This window comes from Ranitomeya imitator, chromosome 5 (genome assembly GCF_032444005.1).
Source record: "Ranitomeya imitator isolate aRanImi1 chromosome 5, aRanImi1.pri, whole genome shotgun sequence".
Classification (NCBI taxonomy): Eukaryota; Metazoa; Chordata; class Amphibia; order Anura; family Dendrobatidae; genus Ranitomeya; species Ranitomeya imitator.
In genome coordinates, this window is record NC_091286.1 from 305,238,655 (window position 1) to 305,262,743 (window position 24,089).

The 24,089-nt window shown below is 44.8% G+C and overlaps 1 protein-coding gene across 1 annotated transcript in view; it reads right to left on the reverse strand.

Annotated features, from left to right (window-relative positions):
* GRIK2 (glutamate ionotropic receptor kainate type subunit 2) overlaps positions 1–23,368 on the reverse strand; it is a 1,405,635-nt gene extending 1,382,267 nt beyond the window's left edge. Inside the window, exon 1 of the mRNA XM_069726310.1 lies at positions 23,278–23,368. The gene's annotated coding sequence lies outside the window, so the exon portion shown is untranslated. The remainder of the gene's footprint in view (positions 1–23,277) is intronic.
* Between the last annotated feature and the right edge of the window lie 721 nt (positions 23,369–24,089).

Consider the following 24,089-nt stretch of genomic DNA (forward strand, 5'->3'; position numbering starts at 1 on the left):
TGTCGAATTTTTTATAGTACAGTGCCATGAGCCCATCAGGCCCGGGCGCCTTGTTTTTTTTTAAATTTTTAATCGTTGTTTTTATTTCATCAGAGTTAATTGGAGCTTGGAGATGTGCTATATCTGAATCCGGGACTTTAGGTAGTGTCAGATCTTTGAGGAAGCTTTGGATGCGAGTCGGGGAAGGGGGCTGTGGGAGGGAGTATAGGTTTTGATAGTATTGCTGGAACGTTTTATATATTATATCTGGGTGGGCAGTAACATGTCCTGTAGGATCTTTAATGGCTGGGATATTGTTCAGAAGCTCCCTACTCCTAAGTTTACGGGCCAACATGCTGCTTGGTTTGTTAGCATATTTGTGAAAAGTAGATTTAGTCCATGTCAGGGCTCTTTCTGATCTATTTGTTAAAATGGTATTGAGTTGTAATTTAGTTTCACTGATTTTCTTGATTAGATTAAGTGACGGGAAGTTTTGATTTGCCTGTTCTAATTTTGAGAGTTTTTTTTCTAATTGCAATTGTAGTTCTGACCTTTGTTTTTTCTTGTTAGAGGCAATCTTGATCAGGGACCCTGTTATAAATTTTTTGTGAGCCATCCATATAGTTCCCGGGGACACGTCAGTGGTATTGTTAGTTTGGAAATATAGGTTTAGCTCCTCCTTTATAGTAGATAAGACCGTTGGGTCTGTTAATAAGGACTCGTTCAGTCTCCACCTGAACAACCTAGAAGTGGTAATGTTAAAGTTAAAAACAGAGAGAACGGCATCATGGTCTGACCAAGATGATACTATATGTCGGGAGTATAAGATCGAGGGGAGTGTTTTGGAGGAGGTGAGATGTAAGTCAATTCTGGAATAGGACTTTTGTGCGGGGGAGAAATATGTATATCCCCTCTGAGGGCCATTTAGTTCTCGCCAGATATCTGCCAGACAATGTACTTTCAGCATTTGTAGGATTTTTTTCCTGTCTGTTTTAGATATGTCTGCTCGATTCAGTGAGCTGCTGTCGAGTGACGGGCTTAAAGTGAGATTAAAGTCACCACACCATATAAGGTGGTGATATGAGAATGAGGCTAATTTAGATAGAATTAGACGTATGACCCGGGTCTAAGTAGCAGTTGGCAGGTAGCTATTGACAATGCATATATTTAGACCCTGCAGGGTCCCCATCAGGATAATGAACCTGCCCTCAGGATCTGAGTAAGTGTTAGTGGGTTGGAGTGGAAGACTGTTTTTGATTAGTATAGCCACGCCCCTCGTTTTGCGGTCCCAAGTAGAAAGGAAGAATTTCGAATAATGTGTATCTAGGAATTTGGGGTGGGAGGAATTGGAGAAATGGGTTTCCTGAAGACAGATAACGTCTGGGTTATGTTTGTGATAATCGAGGAAGGCCTTTTTGCGTTTTAGAGGTGAGTTGAAGCCCCGCACATTATGGGAAAGCACTCTACACATGTTAAATTAAGTGTACACTGCTAATAAGAGGCAAACCATCTTCCTCCACCCGACCCCGACCCACAAATTCACCACCACAGCAATAATCTCTATGTGGAAACAAAAGGGAAGAGACAAACAGGGGGAAGACATTGACGCAGAACATGACATAAATTTTCCAAAGGGCATTGAGCCCACAAGATGCGGCGATCTGGAGTCCCATATTAAGAAGGACACCAAGATTCACCGAGTTTGGGCAGCATGTTGCGACCCCGAGGACCCCAACCCTTGAATCATCTGAGATTGACTTTATAGTAAAGGGAAGAGAGGAAAGAGGGGGGGAGAGATAAAGAGGGGAAAGGAAAAGGGGGGAGGGATAGGCGGAAAGGAATAGGGATTAGGATGCTTGAAAATATAATAATAAACAGTACAACTGTAAATAGACCGAGCATTAGCTGCTAGGTAAGTGACCCAGTTTCAGAGCTGGTCAGAACCGACATCTGGTCCCACAACAGAACCCAGGGACTCAGAGAGAATTTTGAGGATGTCAAGCCCTGGGTTATGTGAGTCAAGTGACTTGAGTGTTTTGACTTCTTGTTCTGGGGGTATTCTTCCATTCCCTTACAGGCCTGGGCTTTCTCTGTGGGAGTGAGGATGTCTCTGAGGATAGTGCGATACTAGCCCTAATTAGGGCCTGAGTTCCCTTCTCTAGTGACCGGCAGGTATAGAGTTGGGATTTGAAGGTGAAGATAAGGGCAAATGGGAAGCCCCACCTATATTTAACCTGAGCTTCTTGTAGCGAGGCCGTAATTGACCTGAGGGCCCTTCTCCTGGCCAGTGTGGAGGGTGCAATGTCCGCGTAGATGTGTACTGAGTCTGGTAGGCCGGGTAAGATAGGGTGGTTTCTAGCTGCCAGCATGATCTGATCGCGTGTCTCCTCATAATGCATTTTTAGTATTACATCTCTTGGCATATCATTACACCGCGGCTTGCCCAGTGCCCTGTGTATTCTTGTAATATGGAGAAGGGTCGGGTCCAGGTCCGGTAAAAGGGCCGTGAAAAGGGCTGTTGCTGTATCTTTAAGGGCAACAACATGTTCAAGAAGGCCCCTAATTCGTATGTTGCTCCTTCTAGATCTATTCTCATAGTCCTCACATTTTAATTCTAGCTCAGAAATGCGGTCAGCCTGTAGCTTGAGAGTTTCCTGATCTTCCTCTAGCGCATCTGAGACAGCCTCCATTTTTTCCTCCAGGTTGTTTGTGCGCTGGGCTAAATCTTGTAACTGGGATGAGATACCCTGCATAGCGGTTCTGAGTTCCTCTCTAAAGGTCTCCTGCAGTGATCTCGTGAGGGCAGCCGTTGAGATCATCGCATCCGATTGTGGGGGAATGTCATCCTGCTCTGCGCTCCCGTCGCCTTGGGTTGCAGAGGTTATTGGAGGATTAGCTGCTCCAGCCATTTTGGATGGGGTGCCGCTCATAAGTAGATCTGAAATGGTGCGGCCTGCTGGCTGTGTCGTGCTTCCCTTTTTTGGCATTGCAGATCGTCTCACTCTCAAAGATACGCTGTCCCCGGGGAGGGAGAATATTTACTGTGCTCCGGTCGCTGGAAAGGGTTAAATGGGGTCCGACGGGTAGCAGAGCTCAGCACAACATATCTGTCATTGCTGGACCCCGCGCATGCGCCCCGTCAATACAGTCTTATCACCTAATTCACTTCACTTAGTTGTGGGACAGGTTATATGTGAGGGGTAGTAGTGCAGTCTGAAAGCTTATGTTACCAAGCTTAATTTTATCAGCCCCAGTTATAAGTTGCAGCCTGCTGCTTTCTGCAGCTAAGAGGTGCCGCGTTTTAAGGGCGTCAGCAGTGCTCTACGGGCCTCAGGTCTTATATGGCTTGTGACCCAACTACTAGTGTCTCTTGGAGGGGAACTTATCGCCCCTACTGCCGATGATCGTGTTCCCGGTGATCGCAGGGTTCTCTTCCCTCCCGAGCCCGCTCACCCCCGCAGAGGAAGGTGCCTGGTTACCTTTTGCAGAGGAGCGGGAGATGAAGCGTGGGAACGCCGGGGTTAATAGATACTGGCGTGATAGTTCCGTAGCTGCTGGACGATGGCAGACCCGTGAGCCCTCTGGGATGATAAGATCTTTACCTCTCACCGCCAGTATCCCCTCTGGTTAGCTGTTCAGGGGTCAAACCAGGGCTCTGGCGGCGCAGTATAATCTCTCCAGACCGATGCTGCTCCCAGGGCTGTGTGACGTCACTGTGGAGGAGCTGTTCCCGCTCCTGCTTTTAATGGCGGCGATTGGCGCCAAAATACAGGCTCAAGGGTGGGGGAGGAAGAACAGGGACTGCTCCTGCTATAATGCCCCGCAAGCCTCCGCTCTTCACCTACGTCCGGCAGGGTTCGGGCAGAGGAGGTGGGAGTGAGGGGATGATAGGGACGGGCGGCGTGGTAGTCTCTCCTGGGTGAGTGATCCGGACCGCCGTTACCTCTGTGCGCTGCCTGCTGGGGTGTGCGCGGTCTCCCCCCGCGCCGCCACTGCTCTCCGACTCACCGGACCAGCCGCTCAGCGCCGCGATCCCCCTCCCTGCCTCACTGCTCCGTGACCGCTCTGGGGCTCTGCTGTGTGCCGCTCCTCCGCTGCAGGGGCTCCCTCACTGCCGGGCTGCAGGAGGGATCTGTGATGGCGCCGTCCGTCTGTGGTGCTGCGTGCTCCCGCCGGCGCCTTCTCTCGGCGCTGAAGTTAGGCTGAGTCTGTTTGGAGACTCCCAGGGCTCACAATCGCCGGGTTCCCCGGGGCTTTGACACGGTTATGGGGTCCCCAAGTGTAGAAATCCAGGGAGCTCGTGTCACCCACGTCTGCTCCGCTCGAGCTCCAGGCCACGCCCCCCTCCCCTTACATGTTTGATTGGATTCAGATCAGGAGACATACTTGGCCACTGAATAACTCCTACACTCTTCTTCAGTAATGCAACAGTGGCCTATCATGTTTGCTTTGGATCATTTTCATGTTAGAAAAGTGCACGTCTTCGAAGGGAACAGAGTAATGGAGGAATCGCTTTCAATATAAAGTAGTACATTTGTGATTTCAAGATACCATTGATGAAATGTAGCTCCCAGACAACAGCAGCACCCATAAGGACCCCACATAAGGATAGTGCAACCAGTATGTTTCACCGTAAGCTTCATGCATTTTTCTTTGTACTTCTCACCTTTGAGACATCATACAGTTTTGAAGCTATCTACTATATAATTGTCTAACGGTCACTTCCGTCTTTCTGTCCCTCTGTCTGTCTGTCACGGATATTCATTGGTCACGGCCTCTGTCTGTCAAGGAAATCCAAGTCACTGATTGGCCATGGAAAAAAGCCACGACCAATCAGTGACGGGCACAGTCCGGAAGAAAATGGCTGCTCCTTACACCAGCCACCGCTAACACAGGGTTAATACCAGCGGTAACGGCCTGCGTTATGCCATGGGTAACTCACTCTGTTACCTCCGCTATTAACCCTGTGTGTCCTCAACTTTTTACTATTGATGCTGCCTGTGCGGCATCAATAGTAAAAAATCTAATGTTAAAAATAATAAAAAAAAACAAAAAACCTGCTATACTCACCCTCCGTAGTCCGCCGAGCCACTCGCGCCGGCCGCCATGTTCCGTTCCCGGCAATGCATTGCGAAATTACCAAGAAGACTTAGCGGCCTCGCGAGACCGCTAAGTCATCTGGGTAATTTCACAATGCATCCTGGGAACGGAAGATGGCGGCAGTCGCGCGCTTATCGCCTACGCCAGATCTGAAGGTGAGTATGTTACAACTACAAGGGGCCCTCGGATCCGAAGGTGAGTATGTTTATTGTTTATTTTTTAACCTGTGACATACGTGGCTGGACAATATACTATGTCACTGTGCAATATACTACGTCACTGGGCAATATACTACGAGACTGGGCAATATACTATGTGGCTGGGCAATATACTACGTCACTGGGCAATATACTACATGGCTGGGCAATATACTACGTGACTGGGCAATATACTACGTGACTGGGCAACATGCTATGTGGCTGGGCAATATACTACGTGGCTGGCCAATATACTACGTGACTGTGCAATATACTACGTGGCTGGGCAATATACTATGTGGCTGGGCAATATACTATATGGCTGGGCAATATACTATGTGGGCTGGGCAATATACTATATGGCTCTGTGCTGTATACTATGTAGCTCTGTGCTGTATACTATGTCACTGTGCAATATACTACGTCGCTGTGCAATATACTACATGGCTCTGTGCTGTATACTATGTGGCTGGGCAATATACTACGTCACTGGGCAATATACTACATGGCTGGGCAATATACTACGTGACTGGGCAATATACTACGTGACTGGGCAACATGCTACGTGACTGGGCAATATACTACGTGGCTGGGCAATAAACTACGTGGCTGGGCAATATACTACGTCACTGGGCAATATACTACGGGCAGGGCAATATACTACGTGGCTCTGTGCTGTATACTACGTCGCTGTGCAATATACTATGTCACTGGGCAATATACTACGTAGCTGGGCAATATACTACGTGGCTGAACAACATACTACGTGACTGGGCAATATACTACGTGGCTCTGTGCTGTATACTACGTGGCTGCGCAATATACAACATAGCTGGGCAATATACTACGTGGCTGGGCAATATACTACGTCACTGGGCAATATACTATGTGACTGGGCAATATAATACGTGGCTGGCCCTCCCACCACATGTTTAATGTTCCTTTGTGGTCGGGTACTCCCGGATTTCCCCATGGACACTGTTGTGAATTCTGTGGCAGAGCTCCCTCCTGTGGTCACAAGTGGTACTTCGGCTGATTCTCTCTGTGAGCTTCCGTTGGTGGAGGAAAGTGGTACTGCGGCTTCTGAGTTTCCTTCCTCAGGTGATGTGGTGAAGTCGTTAGGTGCTGCTCTATTTAACTCCACCTAGTGCTTTGATCCTGGCCTCCAGTCAATGTTCTAGTATTGGACCTGTTTCCTCCTGGATTGTTCCTGTGGCCTGCTGCTCTGCATAGCTAAGTTCTGCTTTGCTATTTTGTTTGCTGTTTTTTTCTGTCCAGCTTGTCTATTTGTTTTTTCCTGCTTGCTGGAAGCTCTGGGACGCAGAGGGTGTACCTCCGTGCCGTTAGTTCGGTACGGAGGGTCTTTTTGCCCCCTTTGCGTGGTTTTTGTAGGTTTTTGTGTTGACCGCAAAGTTACCTTTCCTATCCTCGCTCTGTTCAGAAAGTCGGGCCTCACTTTGCTAAATCTATTTCATCTCTACGTTTGTCTTTTCATCTTAACTCACAGTCATTATATGTGGGGGCTGCCTTTTCCTTTGGGGTATTTCTCTGAGGCAAGGTAGGCTTATTTTCTATCTTTAGGCTAGCTAGTTTCTCAGGCTGTGCCGAGTTGCATAGGGAGCGTTAGGCGCAATCCACGGCTGCCTCTAGTGTGGTTGGAGAGGATTAGGGATTGCGGTCAGCAGAGTTCCCACGTCTCAGAGCTCGTTCTATGTTTTTGGGTTATTGTCAGGTCACTGTATGTGCTCTGACCTCTATGTCCATTGTGGTACTGAATTACCTTATCATAACAGGACACCCATCACCTCCACTTTCCATCGTCTGGGGTTGTCCCTGGCAAAAAGGGACCCACAGACCAAAGTCACTCTGCTCCCCGAGTCCAGGAAAGCCTCCATTTGGTGCCCGTTCACATGTACCTGGCACTTATGGGACTCGCTGTCGGCAGAGCCAGTAGTGGCCATACAGACTGTCAGGGCATACATAGACACCCGGCAAGCATACCTGCAGTCCATGGGCTTAGATATCAGGGGACAGTTGACGGCCACATGTTCGGGCTCTCTGCACCACCAACACTTAATTGCTGCAAATTGCTACAACACGATTACACCTTGGAACCGCTCTAGAGAAACATAACCCCTGTCACCCTCACTTTGGGTTACCCCCTCATAACCTTGGTCCTGGTTAGCCCCAACAGTGGTTTGTGGACCTTTCTCATGCTCCTGGGCTGGGGAGTCGTGACATTTCAGCTGACATGGAGCAGAGTCCCGTACAACGTCCTGAGTGGCTGTATACTGCTCAATCCATTTTACCAGCTGGTCCAGAGTGCCCTGGTCCCCTTGCCCCACCCAACACTGCATGGCGGCCGGCAAAGTCCTCTCCAGCCGGTCGACCACCACCCTTTCTACTATTTTGGCTGGGGTTAAAGACTCAGGCTGAGGCCATTCCTCCACCAACTGCAATAAGTCATACGCCGGAGACCTGGCAGGACAAGACACTGCAAAGGACCACTGGTACACTGATTGCCCCTTACCTTAGGGGACTCTTCTTTACACTGCTAATGCTCCAGTTGTTGCTGCTGCAGCTCCTCTTGCTGCTGCTGGAATTGCAGTGCCTCTTGCAGCTACTGCTGGAACTGCAGCTGCCATGCCTCTTGCTGCAGCGCTTCTTGCTTCTGAGGCTGCTGAAGGGGGACCATCTGTTCCAAAAGCTCCTCTATTTTTCCAGCAGGCTTGAGCTGTAGCAATGCTTACGGATATGCAGCACGCTTTGTCGTATGCTTCAGTTCACACTGCCTGCATTCTCCACCATATGTAGTGCAGCGATAGAACACTTACGCAGTGATGAAGTAGTGACCCAGCACAGTTCAAACAAAAATGCTCCTTAATGCATTTACTTCACAGCTTTAAATTACCAAATTCACAAAAACACAGCATTAATGTCCAACTCACAGCTCTACCTAGTAAACGATATCCTCTGGATCCCAGCCGGGAACCATATCCTCCAGATTACTGTCCCTAAATGTGCCGGTCCACCTCTGATCGGTTGCCGTGAGCGACTGCACCATTGTGAATGCTGCGGATGCCATGAGTTTGCTCTGCTGGGCTCTGCTTTACTCTCACACAGATCTGAGCTTTTGCAGAGCTGTCTGATTTGCTTGCTGCAAACTCCACTCTGATGCTGGCACACCCAAACCCTTTACTGCAGTGATTTTTAAACTGGAATCTGTGACCTTAGGCCATCTGTAAGACCCAGTCTGGAGGAAATGGACCATCCCCACTTCCTTCCTACAGTTCGTTTAAAAAATAAATGCCCCTACCGGCTTTAAACCCAGGCCAGATAGCTTGACCAGGTCCACGCTTACTTTTATTTTGCCCTGTGACTCACAGGTGTCCTGCTGTGACCACAAGGCACTCCAGCTGGTCAAATAGGGCTCTGTCTGCATCCTAGGGAGAACACACAATGACCTCCTACATGTGACACCGGTCACTGCCTCAACCATCCTTGTATGCATGGATCCTTATTCCCAACCCTGTCTGCATGGCTCCTTATTCCCATCCCTGTATGAATGGCTCATGATTACCATCCTTGTATGCATGGCTCCTTATTCCCATCCTTGTATGCATGGCTCCTTATTCCCATCCTTGTATGCATAGCTCTTTATTCCCATCCTTGTCTGCATATTTCCTCATCCCCATCCTTGTATGTATGACCCCCATGACAAAAGCATAAAAAAACAATCCTACTTATTGTCCCTGTGCACCCTCGGAGCATCTCGTTCCGGCTTCCAGCAGCTCCTGCGGCTGGACAATCACGTGTCCCCACTCATTAAGGTAATGAATGTTCACCTCTCTCCAGCCTATGGGAGTGGAGAAAGGTGAATATTCATTACCTTAATGAATGGGCACCCATGAGAGCCTGGCAGCTGCAGAAAGCTGGTGGCTGCCACTTTAACTGTACATGCACTTTAAGAGAAATGAATATTCATTGCCAGTGCAGTGAATATTCATTTCTCTTTAGCAGCGGGCACAGGCTTTAGCCGCAGCCACTGGCTCCTGCCTCCTGTGACCCGCTGCTCTGCTGCTTCCCCTCCCTATCCCATAAACTGGGACAATGACTTGTATACAAGCTGAGGGGGGCATTTTCATCACCCAAAAAATGTGCTGAAAAACTCGGCTTATACACGAGTATATACGGTAATTAAATTACATTTTATTGTATGAGATAGGTATTTGATCACCTGCCAACCAACAATAATTCTGGCTCTCACAGACCTGTTAGTATTTCTTTAAGAATTCCTCCTACTCTGTACTCATTACATGTATTAATTGCACCTGTTTGAGTTTGTGAACAGTTGTGTTTTATACAGATGATAAGTTTAATAAATCATGCTCCAATCTCTTCAACATGGCCAAGAAGAAAAGAGCTGTCTAAGGACATCAGGGACAACATTGTAGACCTGCACAAGGATGGTATTGGCTACAGGACAATAGGCAAGTAGCTTGGTATGCCCTCTTTTCTACACACTATGATATATGCAGTGTTAGAGCTACTTACCTATATTTAAGTCAGTCAGTTTCCAAAAGCAGAAGGGCCTTCGCACCCTTGACCATCCCAAGACAGTAGTCATGACCAGTACATAGGTCACTGGCTGAGAAAAAAAAAGTAGAAATGAGAGCTGAGCTGTTTGTCACAGGCTCTGCAGACCCTACAGCTGCCATGTCCCATCTCATCCTCTGGTCTCAGTTCCTACTGCCTCTAGTCACAAAGTGAGATGGAAGGCCATGGTTTACACATAACAGATTCTTTTTTTATTTATAGGCAGTTGTGAAAAAGGGACAATGCTATCATGCAGTTGGGGTTGGGGGAAATACAGTGTTGAGAAATAAAACAGCTGAGGTACCTACATGTTTAAACTCTGGGCAACTGCAGTCTCTGTTTCCAAGGACTGTGTAACAACTCTTCTGGCATCACGGCATGGCCTCTCATCTCTCACACTATCTTACCCACTGCTCCAGGCCATGATGTGGTTTCTGTTTCTTGCCAGCTCCATATTCTGTTCCTCTGCTCTCTGCATGCTTCCTGGCTGTGTGCTTAAAGGGGCGGCGCCTGAACTCTCTGGTTCTTTTAGGAATCAGATGCACCTGTCTAATCTGTTCCTGACCAATTATCAAGAGGCCTCCAGTATTTAGTGCAGCTCCACCCAGTGGACTGGGCCTGTGCAATGTGTATACTCAGTTAGTGTTTAGCTTCTGAGTTTGCCAGGCCTTGCTCTGTGTTACTCCCTCTCTATAGGCTTTTCTCAGTGTTCTTGCCTTGATCTTGTTGTCCGCCCTCCAGGAGGCAGAATATCCTGGTCCCTGTGTCTTTGTTCTTGTGCCTTGTCTGTACTTTGTCCTACCTCTGTCTCCTTGTCTGTGGGTTCTCTCCCTGCTGTGTCTTTCCTTATGTCCTCTCTGTTTGCTTGTGCTCCGCACTCTTGCGGCTTTGCCTGTGTTCCGCTCTCTTGCAGCTTTGCCTCTACTCCGCACATCTGTGGTTCTGCTCTGTTCTTCTCTGCTCAGCTTCTGCTGCTGCAGTAATCTCTTGCTGCAGCTCCTCTCTGCATTCCTTGCAGTTCTGCTCTGCTTTGCTGCTGCAGAAACCTCTTGGTGCAGCTCTTCTCAAAATTCCTTGTGGCTCTGCTCTGCTTAGTTTCTGCGGTTGCAGTAATCTCTTGCTGCAGCTCCTCTTTGCATTCCTTGTGGCTCTGCTCTGCTTTGCTGCTGCAAAAATCTCTTGCTGCAGCTCCTCTCCATATTCGTTGTGGTTCCGCTCTGCTTAGCTTTTATTGCTGCGCTATCTCTTGCTGCTCTACTGCTCCTATCTGCAGCCTTGCGGTTCTCTTCCTGTGTGAACAGGTCCCAACCTGTTCCTGCATTCTCCTTTCCTTCTGGCTTGTTTACTTTCCTGCACCTCCTGTGTGGGTCATTTCGCTATGCATCACTGGGAACCGTAGCATCGGGAAGGCTGTGGGGGCCACGCGGGACGCCGGAAGTTAAGAATATAACGAATTTTTATTTTTTTTAATTATTTTTAACAATATATCTTTTTTACTATTGATGCTGCATAGGCAGCATCAATAGTAAAAAGAGAGAGAGAGAATTTCCCTGATGGGAAATTCTTCTGCACATGCTCAGTTTGAAAAGACGCATCCATCGGTGGACTCCTGCCTTTCACAGTCAGCGACGGATCCTGCGTCCATAGGCTTTCATTATAGCCAACGACGGACAGTGCAGGAACCATCACTGAGTAATTTTCCAACGCACAGAAAAAACGGTCCTCTGTGCATTGTCTCCACCCGAAGGACATCAATTTTTACGATGGATCCAGTACATGACGGATGAAACGTGTGGCCATTAGTGTTGAGCGATACCGTCCGATACTTGAAAGTATCGGTATCGGATAGTATCGGCCGATACCCGAAAAATATCGGATATCGCCGATACCGATATCCGATACCAATACAAGTCAATGGGACACCAAGTATCGGAAGGTATCCTGATGGTTCCCAGGGTCTGAAGGAGAGGAAACTCTCCTTCAGGCCCTGGGATCCATATTAATGTGTAAAATAAAGAATAAAAAAAAAAAATATTGATATATTCACCTCTCCGGCGGCCCCTGGACATCACGCTGGTAACTGGCAGGCTTCTTTGTTTAAAATGAGCGCGTTTAGGACCTGCGAATGATGTCGCGGCTTCTGATTGGTCGCGTGCCGCTCATGTGACCGCCACGCGACCAATCAGAAGCCGCGACGTCATTCGCAGGTCCTAAATTCCTATAATTAGGAGTTTAGTGAATGAGAATGACGTCGCGGCTTCTGATTGGTCGTATGGCGGTCACATGAGCGGCACGCGACCAATCAGAAGTCGCGACGTCATTCGCAGGTCCTAAACGCGCTCATTTTAAACAAAGAAGCCTGCCGGTTACCAGCGTGATGTCCAGGGGCCGCCGGAGAGGTGAATATATCAATATTTTTTATTTTAATTCTTTATTTTACACATCCCTATGGATCCGATACCGATACCCGATACCACAAAAGTATCGGATCTCGGTATCGGAATTCCGATACCGCAAGTATCGGCCGATACCCGATACTTGCGGTATCGGAATGCTCAACACTAGTGGCCATCCATCAGAATCCGTCGCTAATACAAGTCTATGAGAAAAAACGGATCCAGCAGCACCATTTGCTGGATCCATTTTTTTTTCACAAAATGACTGATTGTGATGGAAAAAGAAAGACGGAAGTGTGAAAGAGGCCTAAGTGTGAGTCTCTCCCTTCCTGCATGGGCTTGAGTCTCCTGCCGAAACCCTCCTAGCGATGATACCAACAGTAGCAGAAGATGCAGGGACTCGTGATGGCATCATTTGCAGCATGCAGCAGAGCGGGTGGCAATGCCGCTTTCCTAGATGGACCAAGCCTTTTAGTAGTTGTTTGGGCCCCCTTCCATTGGCAATATGCCTGATCCTGCTTTGAATGATGCTTTTTGGACTATTTTTTAATTTGAAGAAAAAAAGAAAATTCTATCAACATGCTGTATTATTACATGGGCTGTTAGTTACTACAAGATTACTATCTGTTTCTATGTTGAGATCATTCTAACATTACTAAGACTGTGTTTCTGTTCTTGAAACAAGATGAATAGTCTTTGGAGACCTCAAAGTATTATGGTGTTTTTCTGGGAAATATGAGGTTTTTCCGTATTGCGCTTCATGGAAAATCAATTTGCTCAAATCAAATTTTTGTTAAAAATTTGTTGATCATACCTAATCATCATTCATAGCCTCATGTGAAGATAAATTTAATGTCAAAGATAATATATCCTTCCATATATAGGCATAGTTATTTAAAAGAAAACATTTTTATTTAGAAGTAAATAATAAAACTAGCAGCTCTAAAGATTTTGCATAAAAACAAATTTCAATGTATTTTATTGTAATAATTTTTGCATATTATATGTCCTTCTAACTTGTATATTATACTTAAATACTGATCATATTATATATCAAGAATTTTCAGCACCACGGACAGTGGCATTTTTATACCATAAAATTGTAATAGTAAGGTGTCAAATTGCTGAATGAAAGTACCGGAACTTTCCACATGTAATGACTACATATGTAGCGCCATATCTTGCGCTGTGCCTTGAGCAATACAGGTTCAGTTTGCATCTGGTAATACAGGCACTGAGACAACTGCACCATATGTTTGCTCAAAAAAAGCCCATTGAACAGGACGCTGGAACTTATCTGAAATGAGCTGACATGCACTGTGTTGATTTATTACACTACAGTATTAAAGGGGCTGCTTTGAGAATAGAAAACATATTTCCCTTTTGCATTGCTATACTCTTATCTTAATATTGATATGCTATACTTTGTTGAAGGCATCTATTATTACTTCTGGATCTAAACGTGAAATATATTTGAGAATTATTGTGGTGTCGTGTCTGTATGGATAAGCCTTTATAGTTAAATATGTGTGCTTGAAGGCTGGAAATCAAGAGTAAATCTATAATCAAGCTATGTTTCGTAATAGCTTTTTTTTGTTGTGAAGAAAACAACTACATTTATGGTGGAACAATAATTTTACAAGCTAGCATAATATGATAATCTATTCTAAGCATCAGCTACTGTACTTTCTAAAGTAACTGAAAGTTCTGTATTTTGTGCCAGTTGTTGTACGTCTGGGGTTTTATGATGCCTTTTATGAACCAAAAAGAGATTTCTTTTAGCCTCCCTCTACAACATTACAGCTCCAAGTTGTTTGGAGATATTATACAGCACCCAGAAGAGTCTATTGGACTTTACTGTACCCCTGAAAACGTCAAATTTCATCTAATGCTAGACTACAAAGATTTATTAATTGAGAGAATATCCTTGTAATACCGCCCAAAATGGAAGCAGCAAATGGCAGCACAAGTAATTTCTACATGTGACGCCAGTCACAACTCACGGACAGGCGATGAGGAAGAGGAAGAGAAGTCAGACATTCTGGGGTCAGTAGCAAGAGAGAATGTAGTAAACCAAGGGAAAAGACTAATGCATAAGTCAGGTCACATTCCAAGGACAGAGCAGCAGAGAGATAGCTGATAAGCAAAGGGATAATAACACACAGGTAGTCAGAACACGGGTCCAAAGGTCAGCAGCAGATCAGAAGCAAAGGGGCAATAACAAACAGGCAGTCAGAACACTGTCCAAATATCAGCAACAGATCAGAAGCAAAGGCATACTAATAATCAGGTAGTCAGAACACAGTCCAAATGTCAGAAGCAGATCAGAAGCAAAGGGGCAATAACAACCAGGTAGTCAGAACACTATCCAAAGTTTAGCAGCAGATCAGAAGCAAAGGCATACTAATAATCAGGTAGTCAGAATACAGTCCAAAGGTCAGAAGCAGATCAGAAGCAAAGGGGCAATAATAACAAACAGGTAGTCAGAACACTATCCAAAGTTTAGCAGCAGATCAGAAGCAAAGGCATACTAAAAAACGGGTAGTCAGAACATGGTCCAAAGATGAGCAGCAGATCAGAAGCAAAGGCATAATAACAAACGGGTAGTCAGAACACAGTCCAAAGGTTAGCAGCAGATCAGAAGCAAAAGAGCAATAACAAACAGGTAGTCAGAACACGGTCCAAAGATGAGCTGTAGATTTAAAGCAAAGTTCCAATAACAAACGGGTAGTCAGAACACAATCCAAATGTCAACAATAGATCAGAAGCAAAGGGGCAATAACAATCAGGTAGTCAGAAATCTGTCCAAATGTCAACAACAGATCAGAAGCAAAGGCATGCTAACAAATGGGTAGTCAGAACATGGTCCAAAGATGAGCAGCAGATCAGAAGAAAAGGCATACTAACAAACGGGTAGTCAGAACACAGTCCAAAGGTTAGCAGCAGATCAGAAGCAAAAGGACAATAACAAACAGGTGGTCAGAATATGGTCCAAAGGTCAGCAGCAGTAGATCAGAACTGATAGCACAGGAATCAGGCAAACACACCAGGAAGCATAGGCTTTTGACTGGCAGTTATCTGGGCCAGACTTTTCACCTAAATAGCAGGGCAATTACTAAGGACAAGGAGCACCTATGGAATTCTCTGCACCTCCCAGTCTCAGATAGGTAAACTGAGCTGTCAATCAAAGCATTGACAACTCAGTACAACCTAGCACATGATAGGATGACAAAGTTGTCCTTCACTGAGTCCCAGACCCTCTGAGATGAGGAATCGTGACACTACAACCATAGAGTATGTTCATAGGCTCTGCCTTGTTCATACTATTGTTTTACTAAGATTTCTTATACTGATTATGCAAAGAAGTAATCAAATACAATGAATATGGAAACAGAGGGCTATCACTCAACTAAGGAAGTTGGATGGTGCTAGTAAGAAGGGACTGATTGTCCCAATAGTCAATGGTTCCAAAAAATACTGCACTCGTCAAAAATGAAGTTTTATGCTCAAAAATGTAATTTCATTTGCAACAAGTGATTTGTAGTGACAAACAGAACTCCATGCTCAGACACGGAAGTGTCAGCACCTGCAGCTGTACCGCCACCGATTGGCGGCTGCCTTATACCTCACAGACTGGCCATACTTCTTATGCATCACTAGGGGACACAGTAGCATATGTTCCCTGCACAGTGCGACTATGTGACCAAGGCCACTAAATTGGCCGAAACATTTTGCTTGTCACTACAAATCACTTGTTGCAAATAAAATTACACTATTAAGCATAAAACTTCATTTTTGATGAGTGCAGTATTTTTCGGAATCAGTAATCAAATACAAAGCATGGATTGAGATATAGATTGGTAATTATTCAGTACTATCACTGGTGATCCCATAATCTGACTGCGTCAAAACAGACAGCTACAACAGTTTTATCTGAAAAAAAGATGTCATGACTTTTCTTTTTTTTACATTTTAAGTTAAAGGGAATCTGTCAGCAGGTTTTAGGTACCTAACCCGAGAGCAGCCTGATCTTTTTAAAGATAAACTGAATCCAACAATATATCCCTCAGTTTACAGGGTGCAGTGGTTCTGACATAATCAGAGTTCTCAGATGTAACATGAAACAGAGCAGAGAAAGCCAACCCTGCTCCCACCAGGCCCTGTATGTATATTATGTATTGACAGCGAGCTGCATATCACAGTAGGGGTGAAGTCGGATGTCTGCTCCTTTGCCAGCTAGACAAAGCAATAATAATGTCCTGGTGATAAACCCTTCACTGTGAGTAAATAACAGCATGCAGCTTAATATGTGACACAACAACAAATTCTATGTTTTAAACCCTACCTCATGCTGCTCTCAGATTACATAGCAACAATCTGCTATCATATTTCTTTTGATAGAAGCCTTGAATATTTTTAGGTGGCCATATGCTATGTTTCTACAATAAACACAAATTACAAACATTTATTTAGAGATTATTTAGGCTTGAAATACATATGCTCTTCACTGAATTCACTCTCTTTACCCTCTAAAGGACTTATTACTAATGGAATTAAATTGCCATTCATATTTGCATGTATTGTAGGATTGTATTGGGTACAGCAAAAACAGAAACAAAGAATCAGTGCTCCAACTGCAGTATAAAGCAATCCTCACCTGCAGTATTTTTTCATAATCCAAGCAAAAGCTATGGGATTTAAGAAACCTCATGCGCTTTTTTTTTGCGTGAATGAATTTGTGCAGTGTTTTTGAAAATCTGCAGCATGTCAATTCTTTCAGCATTTTTGCTGCATTTTTGGTGATTAAAACAAGCTTTATGAACATATACTGCAGACAAATGACACATGTAATCAGCCTTAAAAAAATGCAGCTATTTGCTTTGTTTTATACACAATGTTTTTACTGGCAAGAGTGAAGGTTTTGCCAGCAGAAACAAAATGGGGCAAAAATGTCATACATATAGTATTCTATTTATCGCTCATAAAAACAGTACACTAAATGTTATTACAAGGCAATGAAATAATGTTTGCAGCAATATTCACTGCATTAGACCATGTAAGGAGCTGTGTCACTTCCCAAGCGCTGTTCAGATACTGAACAGCTAAAATGGAGCAAAATGGAGTCTATCATTGGACACAATTCAAAGTGATTTCATGAAGGCATTTAACCTGTGGGTTATTAAGGGATGTCAGTAGTGATGAAGGAATCTGCTGACATTCAAAATCTTTGGCTTATTCGAGAACCTTGTGCAGCGCCCCAGAGATTTGGTCGTTGCAGTATGACACTCTGCCACTAAGGGGAGTGATGGTACGTCTGATGGCACTAAAGGAGTTCTACTGACCAGGTATCACCAGAACACATTACACTTCACACTCCGGCCACTAGAGGGAGAAAAAGGCTTTATTTATTGGGCCACTCCTCACACTGGTAAAACTAGGGGTTGGGGAGGATGTTAGTTAGAAGCTGACTGGGTTGGATTCAGGCAACATCCCGTGGCAGGGGGTGTTGCAGGGAGAAGACACAGGGGGTCCCTGCCAGGCGTGGGAACCTGGCAGGTGCCTAGCGAACAGAGCAGAACGTAACGGAACCGCGCCTGCACTACCTTGCGGCGATATCCTAAGAAAGAGACACGAAGGGAAGGATATTGTGGAACAGTGTAAACGAGATCAAGCACAAAGGAGTAACAGTAGGAGTCGTGCCGTGAGACCGATGCAACATCCTACTGAGGTGCGTAGCCGGTGGCCGGAACACCGCAGGAGTAACTGACTCTAGGCCTTACTTCGAACTCCGCAGGACAGTTAATTATAGGTTGGCTGTCTACCTTAAATTTCCTACAAAGACATAGGGGGCAACAGTGGGAGAGGGGCGTCTCTAGGGTCCCGGAAGACCTCCAGGCCTTCCCGTCATATGGGTGCGTCCTAGCCAAAACATACTGGGGGACGAGAAACTAGTAACATCTGGAACTAAAGAAAGAGAGAGAGCTGTAGAGAACGAACGAACGAGAACAGCAGTTGTGAGGATTATTCCGAATGCTCAGCAGGGTAGGACTACAACACACAGGCGCTAGTGGTAGGCAACGATTTCCATCTGCGAAGGAAACTCTGGAAGTGCCCATCGGACCGGCCGGTCTCAGACAGCCCTGTTAAACGTGCTCTGGATTGGGGATCCTGAAGTCTACAGTAAAGAGGTAAAGAGACTGCAACCTTGTGTCCTCGTTATTGACTACACCTCACACCATCACCATCCACCTTACTGGGAAGCCCTGGGGACATACTTCACCTGTGGGAAGGTATACCATCCAGCTGCCATTCCATCACCCCAGCGGACCCCACAGCAGCGTCGGTCACTCTGACCGAACACCACAGGTGGCGTCACACACCCCTGACAGACTGCACCACCTTTATTGGACGCCCCTTAGCAGGGTCGCGGACCGGATCTAGCCACCGTGACAACCTCAGAACCGAACCAGAGAGGCCCGGTAATGAGAACTCGTTGCCCTGTGTCTGGGGGCGCTCCACTTGCATATTTAGTTTCTTCCCCTGCATGGCAGAAAATGCCGGGTAGTAGAATAAAAGATCCTACAAGATAACGAAGATGGCCCATTGCAGACCACACTGGTGAGTGGACTGAAGAAGATAACCAGACTCAAGCAGAGGTGCTTGGTACACAGATGAGGAGAGGGTGAGTACAATTTGTTTAACCCCTTCCAATAATGAAAGCATTTTAAATATTTGGGTGGGGGTTTTACATATGCTAGATAAACACATTTCACTCTATTCATTGCAACGGATGAAATCCACCGTGAAAGGCTACAGTAATAACATGCAGATTACAAAACACCCAGCATATCCTGAATTCTGAGAAGATTTGTTTGCTGCGCGTTGGTGGAGATTTCACAATCCAATACAGTCCAATCTGTGTTGTATCGTACATTGCAGTTGATTTTCAGTGAACCTGGAAAAATCTGCATCAATTCAACAAATATGAATGTGAACTAAGTCAATTTTTAAATGTGGAGCTGTGAGAATTGCAGCAGTATTTTTGTGTCTGCGTCTACCTTCTCCCTCCTCCTCTCCCTTCCAAAAAAACTTTATGAGCACAGGACATTATCTCTTATCTGAGTTATGGGATATTCTGTGTTCACTAAAGAGAGATTTTACCTGTGAATTGAGAAAATTGAAAATGAAAGATCAGTCCAGGAGGAGAAAGAAGCGGATTTCTCTGATAGGGTACATTACAAAGTTCCTTCTCTTCATGAGTATTATTGATTCATGAAAAAAGTAAATGATGTTTTCAATTTAACAGAACATCTGCACTATACAGTACGTCTAACTGCATTTTATTCTGCAGCAGAAGACTACAGTTTCACATACCCCATTTAGGTGTATTGAAACTTCTTTAGAAATTTCTGAAAGACGTCTGCTAGGTACTAAATCGCCTCAGTCCACCTCCTTTTCATATGATTTTCCTTCATTTTAAGCATATTATACATTTCAGTAATAAAAAAAGCTTCGCCATCTACCAAGGTAAAGCTAATCAAATGACAGAGAAACCATGCAAGGCCATACTGATTATATATATATACTAGCTATTGAACCCGTTCTACGCCCAGGTGGCGAACATTTATATTGGTATATGGTCTCCATCCTGGTATGTGCTGCTCCATCCTGCGTCCCCATCCTGTCATGTGCCATGTGCTGCTCCATCCTGCGTCCCCATACTGTCATGAGCTGCTACATCCTGCGCCCCCATCCTGTCATGTGCTGCTTCCATCCTGCACCCCCGTTCTGTCATGAGCTGTTCCATCCTGCGCCCCCATCCTGTCATGTGCTGCTGCCATCCTGCACCCCCGTTCTGTCATGTGCTGCCCTATTCTGTCATGTGCTGCTCCCATGCTGCACCCCCGTTCTGTCATGTGCTGCTCCCATCCTGCGCCACCGTTCTGTAATTTGCTGCTCCCATACATATACCCCATATGCTGCTCCATAAAGGTTGATGGCCCCCATAAGATGCTCCATAGTATATGCCCCGTATGCTGCTGCATTATGGTTGATGGCCCCCATAAGATGCTCCATAGTATATGCCCCGTTTGCTGCTCCATAAAGGTTTATGGCCCCCATAAGATGCTCCATAGTATATGCCTCATATGCTGCTCCATAAAGGTTTATGGCCCCCATAAGATGCTCCATAGTATATGCCCCATACACTGCTCCATAAAGGTTTATGGCCCCCATAAGATGCTCCATAGTATATGCCCCATACACTGCTCCATAAAGGTTTATGGCCCCCATAAGATGCTCCATAGTATATGCCCCATATACTGCTCCATAAATGTTGATGGCCCCATAAGATGCTTCATAGTATATGCCCCATATGCTGCTGCGATATATAAAAAAAAATAACATACTCACCTATCGTCGCTGGGCGCCGAGTGCTGGGGGGCCTGAGCAGGCGGGGACACTGGCGCGCTGTGGGGGTCAGGTGCCGGAGTTGCCGCTAGCTCAGGCCCCCGACACTTGCTATATTCACCTGTCTGTCCCGTTCCAGCGCTGCGTGCCGCTTCTTCCGGGTCCTCTGGCTGTGACTGTTCAGTCAGGGGGCGGCGCGCATTAAGCGCATCATCGCGTCCTCTGAACTGTGAATGTCACAGGCAGGGGACCCGGAAGATGGAGCGGCGCGCAGCGCTGGAACGAGACAGACAGGTGAATATAGCTCATACCCACCCTCCTGCCACGTCCCTGCTGCTCCGTTGGAGATCGCGGTGTGCGTTCAGTGCTTACGCATACTGCGATCTCCTGGGAGCATCACTCTGTGGGGTCCAGACTGCGCCTGCGCTTGCGCAGTTTATAAAGGCTTCGGACAGAGTGACGCTCCCAGCCTTATATTATATATATATATATATATATATATATATATATATATAAACCATAAAAATTGGAACAGCACAATGCTCACCGGTGGGTGCCTGGCCTCCTGGGCAAGATGGTCCACTCATCTGCCCATATGTATACAAAAAGACCGAATGAAGGCAGCACTCCAACTCCTCTTGAAGGTGAAAAAAATGTGACTTTATTGAACCCACATCTCTGTGCGACGTTTCGGCTCACACTGAGCCTTTTTCAAGGCTTGAAAAAGGCTCAGTGTGAGCCGAAACGTCGCACAGAGATGTGGGTTCAATAAAGTCACATTTTTTTCACCTTCAAGAGGAGTTGGAGTGCTGCCTTCATTCGATCTTTTTGTATATATATATATATATATATATATATATAGGGTACAAAGCTTTGCATGAGAAGAATATTGGTGTAGAATTCACCTTCCTGCAAATTCAGCACAAAGCTGTTCACGAATGTGTAAATTATAGTTAGCTGAGATCAATACCACTCTTTAGGATCCAGCAAGAGTTACAAGCTTAGAAACAATTTATGTAGTGAACTTTTAAAAAAATAAGTTAATACAATCATCAATGTTCATTTAATTTATTAATATTTCATTTTTACCCGCCTACTGATTTTTTTGGAATTCCTGAATTTTTTTATGTCATACTGACAGTATTTTTTTAATGCAATTATGCAGAGATCTTACAGATTTTTTTTCCCAATTTTTGAGTTTTTTTTTTTTTTTTTTTACGCCAACTGCTATGCAAACTTCCACCATCGGCATTACATATGAACAAGAACAAACTGCAAAAACGTGCTCGGTATATTCATCATGTTCAATTTCAGCCACCAAAATAATGGCTGTACAAAAGTAACTGATTATAAAAATATTAGAAACGGTTACAAAGCATATAACTACCAAGTTCGTGGCAAATACTTGACATGGATAACATTCATCCATAAATAATATATATTTCGATGATGTTAGTGTTGGAATCAATTTTCAGAGGTGTTCAGAAGGGCACAAGGGTTAGTTACTTCAATGTGGTCTCAAATGCAAAAAAAAATCCAATAATCTCTTACTACTTCTAGATTATCACAAGCCTCAGTCTCATTTACTGTAACACGTATGCAAACTCTGGGATTTCCCATGCTCCCTATTAGCTCACTGTATTTCTGATTTATAACCTTGCCTCTGCCACATTGATGATTAATGACAATTTAAGATGGTAATTAATGTTTTGCTGCTGAGAAATCTTAAATTCTAATTAAAGATCTGTCCCTGACATGGATTTACTATTCTAGTTAACGCCAGATCTCAAAGATGGAAACTTGGAAATGAACACTGCGCCTTTTAGGAATAGAATGAATGAAGAACCTCTTATACGTAGGGTTATGCAATGTAATATCCGGTATGTGGCATAATATGCATTCGATTCACAAAGTAATAAGAGTTTTAAAAAAAAAAAATAATTTGATTAGAATTTTCCAAAAAGTTAAAATAAGAGGATTACTTGGATCAGCAACCTACAATAAAAATCTGACATAAGGGCAGCCCAGATATAAGTGTTACTATCCGACATAGATCTAAATCATCATAATCACTAGAGATAAATTAGGGATCGTGAAGAAGACTTTTTTTGGTCTTTTTTTCTGGAATAATTAAAATACTATGACAATCAGCCTAACAGTGAAATTGCTGCTCACAGAACAAAAGACGGTAAGTAGTGAACAGAAATAGTGGACTAAATAGAAGGCAAGCTTTCACATGGAAACACAATGCAAGGCTATAGACCATTCATCAAGTTGTGAATACTGAGAACAGAGCTGTGGTTCTAGCTGTGGGATTAAAGCAGATTTAACACATCACTGTTATACAAACTGATGACTGAAAAGATAAGGGACTCCCTGGCTCCCTGTACAGCAGGGCATGGTGGCACCTCTGCCATGCAAAGCCTAAATGACATGCCAAGTGAGGTGGAAACAAAGGAGGAGTCTTGGTGGCTAGCTTAAGTCCAGTAACTCCCTCAGCCTTTTGTGTCTTAAGCAGACAGCATTTACAGGCACTGCGCCATCAGCTACTCGGTCTCTATATAGGTGTGTCTGACTAACAACCCTCCAGCACATCTTACCTTGCAAGTGTGGTCGTGTGACGGCGTTCAGTCTGGATGTTATGGAGGACGACCACATTAGCCGGGACCTACACACATCACAGTACACTACATGGGAGAGAAAAGAAAAGACTTGAGATGTGAATAGACAGGCACTCCCACTCTTACAAGCAATGCCCAGCACAAGTGAAGAATAGGATATGCTTCAAGAGTTTAATGTGGAGCAATACTGGGGCAGATGGAGCCTATTGCTACATCAATGTTCACTACTTATCTAAGCATGAGTGGGCTGGTTATAAGGGAATGGAAGAAAAGAATATAAGAAATATAAGAAATATCTATCACATATCTATCTATCTATCTATCACATATCTATCTATCTATCTATCTATCTATTTATTTATCTATCTATCTATCCCATATCTATCTATCTATCTATCTATTTATTTATCTATCTATCTATCCCATATCTATCTATCTATCTATCTATCTATCTATCTATCTATCTATCTATCTATCTATCTATCCCATATCTATCTATCTATCACATATCTATCTATCTATCTATCTATCTATCTATCTATCTATCTATCTATCTATCTATCTATGAGTCCAAAAACGATTAGAGGCAGCACACCATTGAGAATTGACGTTTTAAAGGTGCTAAATTTTAATAGCCCATTACGGTGATGTTTCGGCTCATGGAGAGCCTTTCTTGAGAATGGGCTATTAAAATTTAGCACCTTTAAAACTTCAATTCTCAATGGTGTGCTGCCTCTAAACTTTTTTGGACTCTTAGGACAAGGTTTGGTATATGCCTGGGGGGCTTTGCA